Genomic DNA, 11732 nt, shown 5'->3' with positions numbered 1-11732 from the left:
ACACACACACACACACACACACACACACACACACACACACAAAATCCAGATCTAAATGCTAAAGGAAAGCTCTGAACAAAGAGGAATATCACCAGAGGACCAAACCTGCAAGAATCTACATTACACAGAGATCTTGCTCTGAAAATAATACAGCATAGCACAGTACCATACAATACAGTATAGCAAATACAATATGAAACAATATAATGCAATACAGCACAATACCATATAGTACCGTGTAATACAATATAGATAGTACAGTATAATACAACATAATATAGATTAGTACAACAAAACACAGCACAGTACAGTATAATATGGCACAGTACAACAGAGTATACAGCACAGTACAGTACAGTACAAACCAGAGTTATTCATTGCCTCAAAGTACAGTGAGTTAAAAATGGCTGCTGCAGTGCTGAATCAGCAGGTCTTGCATTTCAAGCAGAGACCCTTCTGGTCACACCACTGTGTCTCTGCCAGTCCTTCTCCAAAACAAAGCCATTCCCCAAACAGCATGTGCTTTTCAAGGGACATGGTGCAAGGAAAATATGTTTATTTTATGAAGCTGGTGACTTACTCTGTAATAAATTGATCACAAAATTGTTTATGTGCTGTGTATTCTCCCATTAAGCATGCATATTTTTCCTTAATACATATTTTTATTATACAAAAGCCTGCACCATACTGATGTTCAGAGACACAATTCTACACTGTAGGAGAACAACCACAGATTGGCTTTATGTTGTATTGTTAGGATTTTCCTCCTATTTCTCGATTTTATCACCAGGTATACAATACGCCACATATATGAACATGCACGTATCTAGCCCGGTGGTATATTTACAGTTTTCATCGCAGGATAGTGAAGGCGGCATGAACAGAGAAGCTCTCAAAGGAGAAAGCTGGAAGAAAGGGCTGCCCCCCAGAACGGTGATGTCTGGAGCCTTCACTCACAACACGGACTTCTTAGCTACGATACAAGAAGCCCCACTTTTTGTTACTGACTGGTGTTTAACAAAATCCCCAAGCTCAGCAGCTTGAAATCATCCCCCTTTATCACTTCTCTTACTTCCTGTTGGGCAGGAAGTTGAACAAGCAGCAAGTGGCTTATCTCTACCCCATGGTGTCTGAGGTCCCCACTGGGAAATATCCAAAGTGGGCTGTTGGCCTGTGTTGGCTCAAACACCCATGTGTCGTCTCTTCTTGAAGCCTGGGCTTCCTGAAAACAAGGTATCTGATGCCCAGGATGAGAGCCTAAGAAAGCTAGGCAGAAGCCACGTCGCCTGTGAAAGTCTCGCAAGCATCTCGACATCATCTCCTCACATTCTATTGTCCAAGGCAGCGATGGGGTTTAACAGTGCCAGGGGTGGGAATGCCATGCTTTCTAGTCGAGTGGTCTCCAAGCTGGACAAGAGAGCGTGCGGGCTGGATTACATCTCTGCAGGAGCAGCATCTCTCCAAATTTCAACCTTTCCCATCCCCCAAGCATTTGGGTAGAAGGATGGTCAGAAACTGAAAAAGAAAAACAAACTCTACATAAACTGAGGAGAGAGAGAGAGAGAGAGAGAGAGAGAGAGAGAGAGAGAGAGAGAGAGAGAGAAATGTTTGTGTCGAAACCCTCAGAAGTAAAGCAACAGAAGAGATGAAGATTCACGAGCTGTTGAAATAAAATTTCTCCAGATCAGTGATAAACATTCAATGTACATCTTTTAGTGTGTGTGTGTGTGTGTGTGTGTGTGTGTGTGTGTGTGTGTGTGTGAAGGGGCCTTTAGAGGCAAGATAATGTCACTGGATCCTGAGGAACTGGAGTTACAGGAAGCTGCGAGATGCCTGATGTAGGTGCTGGGTACCATACTTGGGTCCTCTGAAAGAGCAGCAAGCGATCTCAGCTTGGAGCCAGCTCTCCAGGCCCACTCCCCATTCATCTCAAAAGAAAAGGTCTCAGCAATGCCTTAAAGAGTCCTCCTCACGTCCCACCTCACAAGAAGCCTTGCAGGACTGAGCTGTTCGGTGGCACTCAAGTTCTCCTGTGCTTGGGAAGTAGTTGAATTTGCCATCGTAGGAAGAAAAGTGAAACGTCAATAGAATCAAAAGAACTCTTTCTGTGGGCTATTAGGTGTGGGGAGTGGGGGGCAGAATTAGAAAAAACTGGGGAAACACATCTTCTCAGCTACCTGCACGCGGTGTGAATGGCTTCCCATGTACTGGGCAGACTGACAAACCCCATTCCCTCCCATTCTTCCCCTGTAAAGTGGATGGCTTGCCCTGAACAGCCCTGCCCCTGCCACTGTGTAGCACCCAATGCCCCTTCAGGAGCCAAACCCAGTTGTAGGGGTTTTATAGGACATGTGGTCTTCTAACTAGAGATTCAGAACCTGATTGCCCCTCCCAACCCAAGTAGGCAGGGAGACTGGAGACAGGCTACCGCGAAGAACATCAACCTTTGAAGCTGTGTTCTCTCCTCCGTCATGTGGGTCTCACCTGCCTAGTACTTTTAACTTGTGTTTTTGCAAAATAATTGGATGAAATGACCCCAAAGTTCTAGAAGCTCTAGTTTATTTCCAAAGAAACTGAGAAAAATCTGGGGGGATGGGGAGGAGTAGAAATGTGACTTTGATTTGGGAGGAGGGAGGTGGCATTTATGGAGTACTGTAAAGTGTCACAGCATCAGTCAAAGGCTGAATCACCAATGCACACGCTTCCTTTCTAGTCACCTTCCCTGAGTGACAGAACACAGGCCTGGAAAAGTCCCAGCTGGCCCAAACCTGGGCCCACCTGCAAGTCTTGACACGTGCGTGCGTGGCTCAGAAGTATCCTGCATTTTCCACACAGGAGGTTCGCCATGGCACCATGAACAACCACATTTTCAAATGCTTTAAACTAAACAAAGCTCCATCGTTCAAACAGCTGGGTTCCTGTTTATGATGGCAGGGATACCTCAGCAGCTCCCTTCAAGCAGTTTGCGCGGCCTCAGCATTGCTGGAAAATGGTCCACGTAATTGAATCTTCAGAGGCTGGGAACAAGACGTGACATTTCACCTGCAGGGCACAGGCAGAATCAACACGTCTAATTCTTATTCCAATCTCACTGTTCCCTGCCCTGCTGCTTGAACGTGTCTTATGAAAACACAGCATTAAAATAACCAGAAAGTCCCCGAGGGACCGAGAGAAACAATAACATGTCATTTATAAGCAGCTTCGTGGCCGGTTTTGCTTTTTTTGAGACGTAGCTGTTTTTATTTCTCATCATCTGCCTGCTGCATTTAGGTGTTTAGGTTCCCAGGCTCCCTCTCTGATTCTTAGGGAAAGGCTCCCCCTTAGAAGGTGTGTGTGTGTGTGTGTGTGTGTGTGTGTGTATGATGATGATGTGGAGAGATCCCAGGGGAGGTGGCTGCCACCCTGCCACCTTGTATAAGAGCCTGACACTATGAAAGCCATGGGGAGTCTCACACCTTTTGCATTTTCTAGAAAACAATGCTTACACAGTGAGCCAACTGTGTCCCACTCGGGCATGAAAACAAATGTCTCTTCTCAGGGTGCTAAGTGAGCTTTCACTTCCTCATCAACATGTCACTAGCAGGGTTTGCTGACGTTCTCAGGATTGTAGAGTCCGGGCTTCCAGAAGAGGGGTCAAAACCTACATTTCTGTTTCCAGACACTAGTCATTTTCTTTCCTCAAGTAACAGTTTTTGAAGAATTTTCTCCCCTAACACTATGAGGGAAGGCTGGATTTCATGTGGGAAATTAGAAGGAAGGAGAAAGAAAGGAAGAAATGCAAAGAAATCGAGACTTCAGTTTATTACACTGATTTTGCGTGTGTGTGCATGTGCTGTGCATGTACGTGCATATAGGTGAACTTGCCACAGAAAACCAGTGGAGGTCCAAGGACAGCTTGGAAGAGTCAGTTCTCATCTGGGTCTCACTTGCCCAGTACTTTTAACTCATATCTTTACAAAATAATTGAATGAAATGGCCCCAGAGCTCCAAAAGGCTCTAGTTTTTTTGTTTTGTTTTTTTTTGTTTTGTTTTGGTTTGGTTTGGTTTTTTGAGACAGGGTTTCTCTGTGTAGCTTTGTGCCTCTCCTGGGACTCACTTGGTAGTCCAGGCTGGCCTCGAACTCACAGAGATCCGCCTGGCTCGGCCTCCCGAGTGCTGGGAATAAAGGCGTGCGCCACCACCGCCCGGCCGGCTCTAGTTTATTTCCAAACAAACTGAGAAGAGGTTTGGGGAGGGGAAGTGGCATTTGTCAAGTACTGAGCAGTGTCATGGCATCAGTGGCAAGTGGCCGGCTGCTAACGTGCAGCCCCACCCAGGGGCCACTCAGAAAACAAAGTGGGTTCATCTGCATGAAGTGGAGGCTGACGGTCCCGGGACGTGATGCTATCTGCTCCTAATGACTTCCAGCGCGTTGTCTCAGCTCTTTGCTGGCTGGAGTCACCTCTTCTCTTAGACCTAACACATCCTAATTAAATGCATCCAGTGGGTGACCTCAGGAGGAAGCCGTGTTGCATAAGGAAACTGCTACTCCTCATCCACCCCCACTCTTGCACAACAGGCTTAAAAACAGAGCTCACAGGGGAAAAATCAGGCAGGTCTCACTCTGTGCTCAGGAACTCATCCTGACCATGGTAGAGAGCCATGGTAGGGCAAATGGCGTGCCCAAGCTTCTGAGTCAGGAGACGCTGGGACATGACTTTCTAATCAAAGCACCCTCAAGAGGATGTTTCATGTGAACTGCTATGATTCTTGGCCTTTAAATTCATTAAATAAAAACATAGTGTGAAGTTCTTAACACATTTTCATCTTTTGTAAACATATCGTATAGGGCCAGTGGGATGGCTCATCAGGTAAAGGTGATTGCTGCCAAGCCTGATAACCTGAGTTCAATCCCCAGGTTCCACGTGGAAGAACAAACTGTTGCAAGTTGTCCTCTGACCTCCACACATGTGCCAGGGTACACATACACACAAAATAAATAGCAATAAAAAAACATATAAGCTTACAGATTACAAATACCTGTTGTAGATGAAGAACTCAGCGTTACTTAAATGTCAATTATTGGAACACGGAATCCAGGTATGCCACAGTCAGGAGTCAGCTCAGAAAGCCAGAACACTGCCAGTGACTTGATTGAAAAGGAAAAAAAAAAAGGGCTTAGTATTTAGAATTAAGTGTTTTAAAAGTCATTGAAGGAACAGGCTTTAGGCTGTGATTCTTGGAATGGTTTTCGGAACAATAAGGATTATGGGCTCTGAGGTCACTCTTGGAGCCAGGCCAGGCTGAGTCCTACTAATACCCAAACACATGGAGCAGCAGCTTTACTTGACACTCAGAAGTCAGAGGAAGGACCTGGAAAAGTTGCTGAAGAAAGCATGATCCTCCTGACCTAGTGATGCAGGAGAAGCCACAGGAAGAGGCCAGGCCTCCATTGCTGCCTGTCAGCAAAGTCATTCCGGGGAGAACCAGAGGGCCCATAATTTTTGTTCCTGGGTCCCATAGTCTGAGCTCCATCCTTCTAGAGCCTCTATTGTGTGATCATTTCCCTCAAATTGAAATATTCTGTGTTAGAGTTGAGGGAAGCCTCCTAGGACTGAGAACAGAAGACACACAAGTCTCCAGTAGCTTCCAGAAACTCAGAAGAATCACACAGCCAAGGTTATATGAGCAAAACAATGGTGCTCTCCAACTGGCAGAGCTGCCTTCAGGTCATGCAGGGCTCCAGGGATGCAGTTTTCATGAGCTGTCACCCATGCTGGGGAGGGATCTTCAATGATGCAGGTGTCTTTGAGTCACCCATGTCTCTGCAGGTAACCCCTCAGACATAGCCCCTGCAGCAGGTGACTCTAGGGAATTTACTAAGCTACACATCACTGCTCTGCCTTCTCCGTCTGTTCACCTCTCCCCAGGAAAAGCCACACAACAGCATTAAGATATCCCAGATAATATGTGCTTAACAAAAACCACAGAAGACGTTGCTTTGGAGCAGGTTCCTGTACTGGCCCTGATGGACCATTCAAACTCAGCTTGGAGTCACGGCTTCCCTGGTCCACGTCACTGAGCCTAAACTGGGCTGTTTATCTGACCTCTGGAAAATCGAAAATGATAAGAACCAAATCTCTCTCTCTCTCTCTCTCTCTCTCTCTCTCTCTCTCTCTCTCTCTCTCTCACACACACACACACACACACACACACACACACACACGTTCCAACTGGTGTGGTAATTTGACTTGACAACAAAGTTCCCTCTGGTCTAATCCTCACAAAAAGGTAACCTGAGGTAAACCAATGTTAGGCCAGCAGCATGAGCCTGTCGTCCACCTTACAAGGAAAATAATGAACAATCCACCTTGTGTTCTGCTTCGGCTCCCTTCGGCCCCATTCCAGTTACACGAGCAGCCTCCTCGGCTCTGCCTATTGGCAAACTCAATCTATTTCATGGCAAGAAGCATTGCCAAATTCTGCAATGGAAAACCAAATTAATTAAGGTCTGTAAATAAGTCATCATAATTCTGTCGTTTAGTAGAACTAAATAAGGGCTGCTGTTTGTAGATGAAAACAGACATCCAGACCTGGTCCCCCATGCTGTCTGCCAGCCCTTGAATGTGATAGTATTTTGACCCATCTCCAGAATCCCAGCTGTAAAAAGAACCCAGGAAATGCAATTTTGGGGTTTCCAATCAAGTACTGGAGACTGCTGAGGGGGAGCAGTGTTGCTCTTAGCACCGTGTGCTTCTGCTGTTTCGTGGTCATGTGAGCCCAGAACACATATCAGGCAGAATGAAAGGTGTGTGGCAGGCGACAGGCGTTTGCTCCAGCTCAAAGGCCATCTCTTGAAGAATAGCTATGGTTACAAAACTCCATGGACTGTCATTCCCTAATGACCATCTGTCTCCACAAGGAGAGGAGAGGGATTCACCAGCCCTGCATCTTGCAGGCCTTTGAAGATGGCACTCACATTCCCAAGTCACCCAAAATGTTTTCCATGCTACAGGGATGGCAGCTCCAGGTCTTTCCATGTGGTCAGTTCTCTAGGAATTCACCAAGAGTGAATATTTCGGCTCAGCTGTGTATTCGGGAGCCAAGAAGGTAACACAGATGGCTTTCTGGATTCAATGGGCCTATTATGAAATGGACTCAGGTCAAAAATCCACTTCTCAGGGGTGGTGGGATGGCTTAGAGGTTAAGAGCACTGGATACTCTTCCTGAGGACCCAGGTTCAAGTTTCAGTACCCACCCTGTGGCTCACAACTAGAGTTGTGAGGGATCTGACACCATCGTCTGGCTTCCATGGACACTGCATGCATGTGATGCAGAAATACATTCAGGCACACTTATACATATAATTTTTTAAGTCACTTTATCCCCAGCCCTCCCAACCCACATTTGAATTCCCATTCTGAGGTGGGTTCAGACCAGTTCCCAGCCTGTCCTATGTGACATCAGGACTTCTCCTGTCCCTCACACACAGCCATCTGTTTAAAGGCTTTGGCCATCTTTTGAAGGTAGAAGAAAGCTACATGGAAGGTTCTTCTAGTAGTTTCTCAAGGCCCAAGCATGAGGTGATTGCATTGCTTCCTCATTCAAGAACTTTCCACAGTGGCCACTCATGTGACTCCAGGGCACTGACTTGAATAGCTCAGATGGACTGTTTATCAATTCCATGGACACCATGGCCTAACCCAGAGAGCAGGAGACCTAGCCGGGTAGACTAGACTTGGATTGCCAATAATTGGGGATACTTAGTTCCTGGGATTTCCAAAGATGTGCAAGCTGAATTTAGGGCAAGTCTGGAGGTGATTTAGTTGCCCCTGGAGGTGGCAGGGTCAACCGACAGTGGTCCAAGTCCCTGATTTTCTGAGTAGTTGCTGCTGACTTGGGTGAAATACTCTGGGGACACTGAGTCAAAATATTGAGGACACAGGGATTCTGTATCCTCCTTCGGGTCCATCTGCAACTCCTCAACATGGCTAATGGACTTTACAGTGAAGCTCTAATAGTATCACCCATCACACATGTCACAGGACAATGTGATCTTGATACTTCTGCCCACTAGGGGGCTGACTGTTCCCTCGCCCAGAACCTGGATGGCCAGTGGTTGCCTGAGTAGACCCTCTGGAGCTAGCCACAAGGGGATGCAGCTTTTGTTTGGGCCTGTTGGTTCCCTGAGATCAGCATGTAGGCACACCCCAGGGGGAGCCCCTGCGCCTGCTGCCAACAGAGATGTCTGGCTAGCCCCAGCTGCCGCATCCCCTTCCTACACGTGCCTGCTGTTCCACTTGAGAGACCCTGAGTCAGAACCATCTTGCTGGGGCCTTGTGGAATTTCTAACATCATGGAAGACAATGCTGTGGATTTTGTGGCTTTAAGATACCAAGATCCAGGGTTTGTTACGCAGTAAAGGGTGACTGGAACAGCCCCCTGGCTTCTGGCTTCACCTCTGTCATCCCCCTCTCAGTATAAGAAGATTTAGAAATCTGCAACCACATCCCTAACAGAACTGACCACGCAGTGCATTATGTCTGAGTTCCTTCCCTCGGGGGCATGACCACACACAGCTCCTCCTCTGTACTCTGAAGGACCAATCCCCTTCAAAATATTTTTCCTATGCAGTGAAAAGCCCCAAGGATGGTCAGTTGTAGACATAAATAAAAGACATGACTACACACACACACACACACACACACACACACACACACACACACTCATGGCTGTGTTAGTAGGTGTCCAGAGCACTCCCAGACACTCCCCTGGTAGTCCTCTACCTCTGCAGGAAACACAGATCATCATGAGTGGGCTAAAAGAAGCAGGCTTGCAGCCTCACTTGGCCTCACGGGAAGAGCTGATGATGCAGAGATGAGAAGGAGGCTGTCTGACAGATTGTCACGAGCTGTCCCATCTTTTTCCGGCCCCACTAGCTTCCATTTCAGCCCTGGGCTTTCCCAATCCTTTGAAGTCACTTGAATGCCTAAAATAAGTCTGCCAGCCTATGGCCCATGTCCCTCCACCTGCCAGCTCCACTGGCTCCCTCCACCTACCCACAGGCTCCCAGGGACCTAGGTTGGCCCAGAAGTGGCTTTCTGTGCACACAGTAGGGGAGATCTAATTACAGTTACCACCTAGGGCCCTGTATCAGCACTTCCACATGACCCCTTCTATGTTGATTACTTTTGCATGGCTGTGACCAAAATACCTAACATAAACAACCTAACAAATCTTGATTTGTCTGCTCATGACTTCAAAGAGTTCAAGAATGGCAGAGGAGCCAAGCAGCTCCATGGTAACAGTCAGGAAGCAGAGGAAGGGCAGAGCGGGTTCTCCACGGTGGCTCTTTCTCCTTTTGTTCTTTTTTCCTGCATCCCAGGTCATGGGATGCTGCAGCCCACACTCAGAGGTGTGTCTCAAGGCCCCAAGTGATTCTAGATCCAATCAAGGTTACAATGAAGATCAGCTATCACACTTCCTCTTGGGGTGGGTTTTATTTAGTTAGTCACAGAAGAAAAACACAGTCATCTAAAAAGTTAAATAATCAAGTCTGGTGAGACGTGGGGGGGGGGGGGTAAAAGGACTCGTCGCCCAGCCTGAAGACTGGAGTTCAATCCGTGGACCCTCCAAAGTGGAAAGAAAGAACCAACTCCAACAAGACGCCCTCTGACCTCCAAATGCACACCACGGTACATGAGCACTCACAGACAGACATGTTACATGTGTATCCATAGACACACACACACACACACACACACACACACACACACACACACACACACAAATTAAAAAGGAAGTAACCAATCAAAGTTCGCATACTTCCCTTTTCTGACTTCCATGGTTCAAGCCTAGGTTTGAACCCTAAGCACCGGCATCCCAGGCCATGGTGGCGGTCTCCTGCCAGGCCACGGTGGCGGTCCCCTGCCCTTCCCAGGCCATCTGAAGCCTTCAGGCAGGCAGCATTGCAGGTCATGCTTGGGTATCCTTGCTGCTTGTCACCTGTGACTACAACCCAGCTTTTAATCACTCACCACACGTCAGCAGGCTGCCCATGAAAAGAAATCCATCCACTTACTGGAGGGAAGCAGACCTAAGGGGGTCGGTCAGTCGGGTGCCGGGAGCAGTGGGCTAAGATCCGTAGCTTGGCCAAAGCTGCACTTCCTATACTCATGTGCCCATAATTTAGTGTCCCTTCATGTGTCACAGGGTCATGCTACTGCTGTCTTAAGCGTAGAGATGATGTTGGCCCGGTAGTCAAGTCAAAGAAATGAACAGAAAAATACAAGTGGGCAGGGTAGGCTACAGGATATCACGAGGAGGGCTAAGTGTTCCTACTTCTTCCTATACCAGCCCCCAGCCCTGCTACAAGGGATCTGGGGAGACACTAGAATACATGAAGAGGAGATTAGCTAGACACAGGACTTCACGGCACGACTTCTCTAAGTCATCATTCACGATGGGGTGGGACTTCACAGTAATGCAGCTGTTTCGGTCCCCCCACTCCTGCAGGTAACCCCTCCTGTGGTGCTGTGTAAGTACACCAGATGGTCTCCCTGGTTCACCAAGTCAGACCTGAGCACAGTCTTTCTCTGGTCTGTCCTCATCCTACATGGGGTGAAGAGGTGTCTGCTTATGTCTCCCCAGGAATAGTTACAGAAAACCATGCAAACCCCACCTGGATCTTTCTCCATAGAGTCAGTCTGTCAACTGCGCTCCCAACACCCCCATACACCCTCACGGAGGGCTTGTGGTCACCTGAGGCCTGGATCCCTTGGTCACGTTTCCAGGTGTTTTGTTATTGTTGCTGCTGTTATTGTTGTTTTATCTTCTGGGGTGAGGGCCCTACTATCTCAGTGTGCAGGTCCTGCCCAGCCAGGGTCCACATGCTCCAGGTGTAAGAACAGTTTGTGAATCACCAAATGTCAAGAGGATGGGAGAGAGGGGATGTGCCCTGCGTCTCCTAGAACTGACAGTCTAATTATTCTTTACATGATCCCTTCACAGCTCATCCTAACAGACTCCAAACTCATCCTCTCTCACCCACAAGTATGCATTCATTAGTGACGTGAATGGAATTACATGTAAAGACAAAGTAAGATGCCTTTCTTAGGAAACAACAACCCAGACTCAGCTATGAAATGATACCCGGGGCTGGGGATGCAACTCAGTTGATAGAGCACTTGTCCAGCACACACAAAGCCCTAGGTTCAATACTCAGCACCTCATATACCAAGTACGATGGTGTACATCTCTAATCTCAGTACTCAGGACATGAAGGCACGAGATCAGAAGTATAGGCTACACAGTGAGTTCAATGCCATCCTGGGATATATGAGACCCTGTCCCTGGATAGCCCCAAAAGTGATACTCACTTCGGGAGTTTCCACAATAACAGTAGAAGACAGAAAACATTACCTGTCCACATCCACACATTCCTTCCTCATTCTTGAGGGACCTCGTGTTATCTCAGACTCACTCATGGGGCACTGAGAGCACAGACCAGAGCTGATTCTGCACCTGGATCTGCTCCTCCCCATGGCATGGCTCACTAGGGTGGCCTTCCCTCTCACACTGTTTTTCTTCTTTGCAAAACTCCAACCGCTATGAATCCCAACCCTGTAGAAAACAAAAGTGGCTGCTGGGACCAGGTTCACAGCTCCCTGGTAGAGCAACTTGCCTAACACCCTGGGTTTGATTCCCCAGCACCACAAAAATACAACCAATTCAAAATCAGTCAGGAAGCAGAA

General features: G+C 47.6%; 1 long non-coding RNA gene across 1 annotated transcript; it reads right to left on the bottom strand.

The window, feature by feature from the left end:
* Positions 1 to 2600: 2600 nt before the first annotated feature.
* LOC119088003 lies at positions 2601 to 7341 on the bottom strand. Its single transcript, XR_005091557.1, has 3 exons — positions 6350 to 7341; positions 5020 to 5128; positions 2601 to 3042 (listed from the first exon to the last, which is right to left on the bottom strand). It is a non-coding gene; the product is annotated as an uncharacterized LOC119088003 (long non-coding RNA).
* Positions 7342 to 11732: the final 4391 nt, after the last annotated feature.

Source organism: Peromyscus leucopus, chromosome 5, assembly GCF_004664715.2.
Source record: "Peromyscus leucopus breed LL Stock chromosome 5, UCI_PerLeu_2.1, whole genome shotgun sequence".
Classification (NCBI taxonomy): Eukaryota; Metazoa; Chordata; class Mammalia; order Rodentia; family Cricetidae; genus Peromyscus; species Peromyscus leucopus.
The sequence above is the reverse complement of the archived record's forward strand: the minus strand, read 5'-3'. Positions and strand labels throughout refer to the sequence as shown.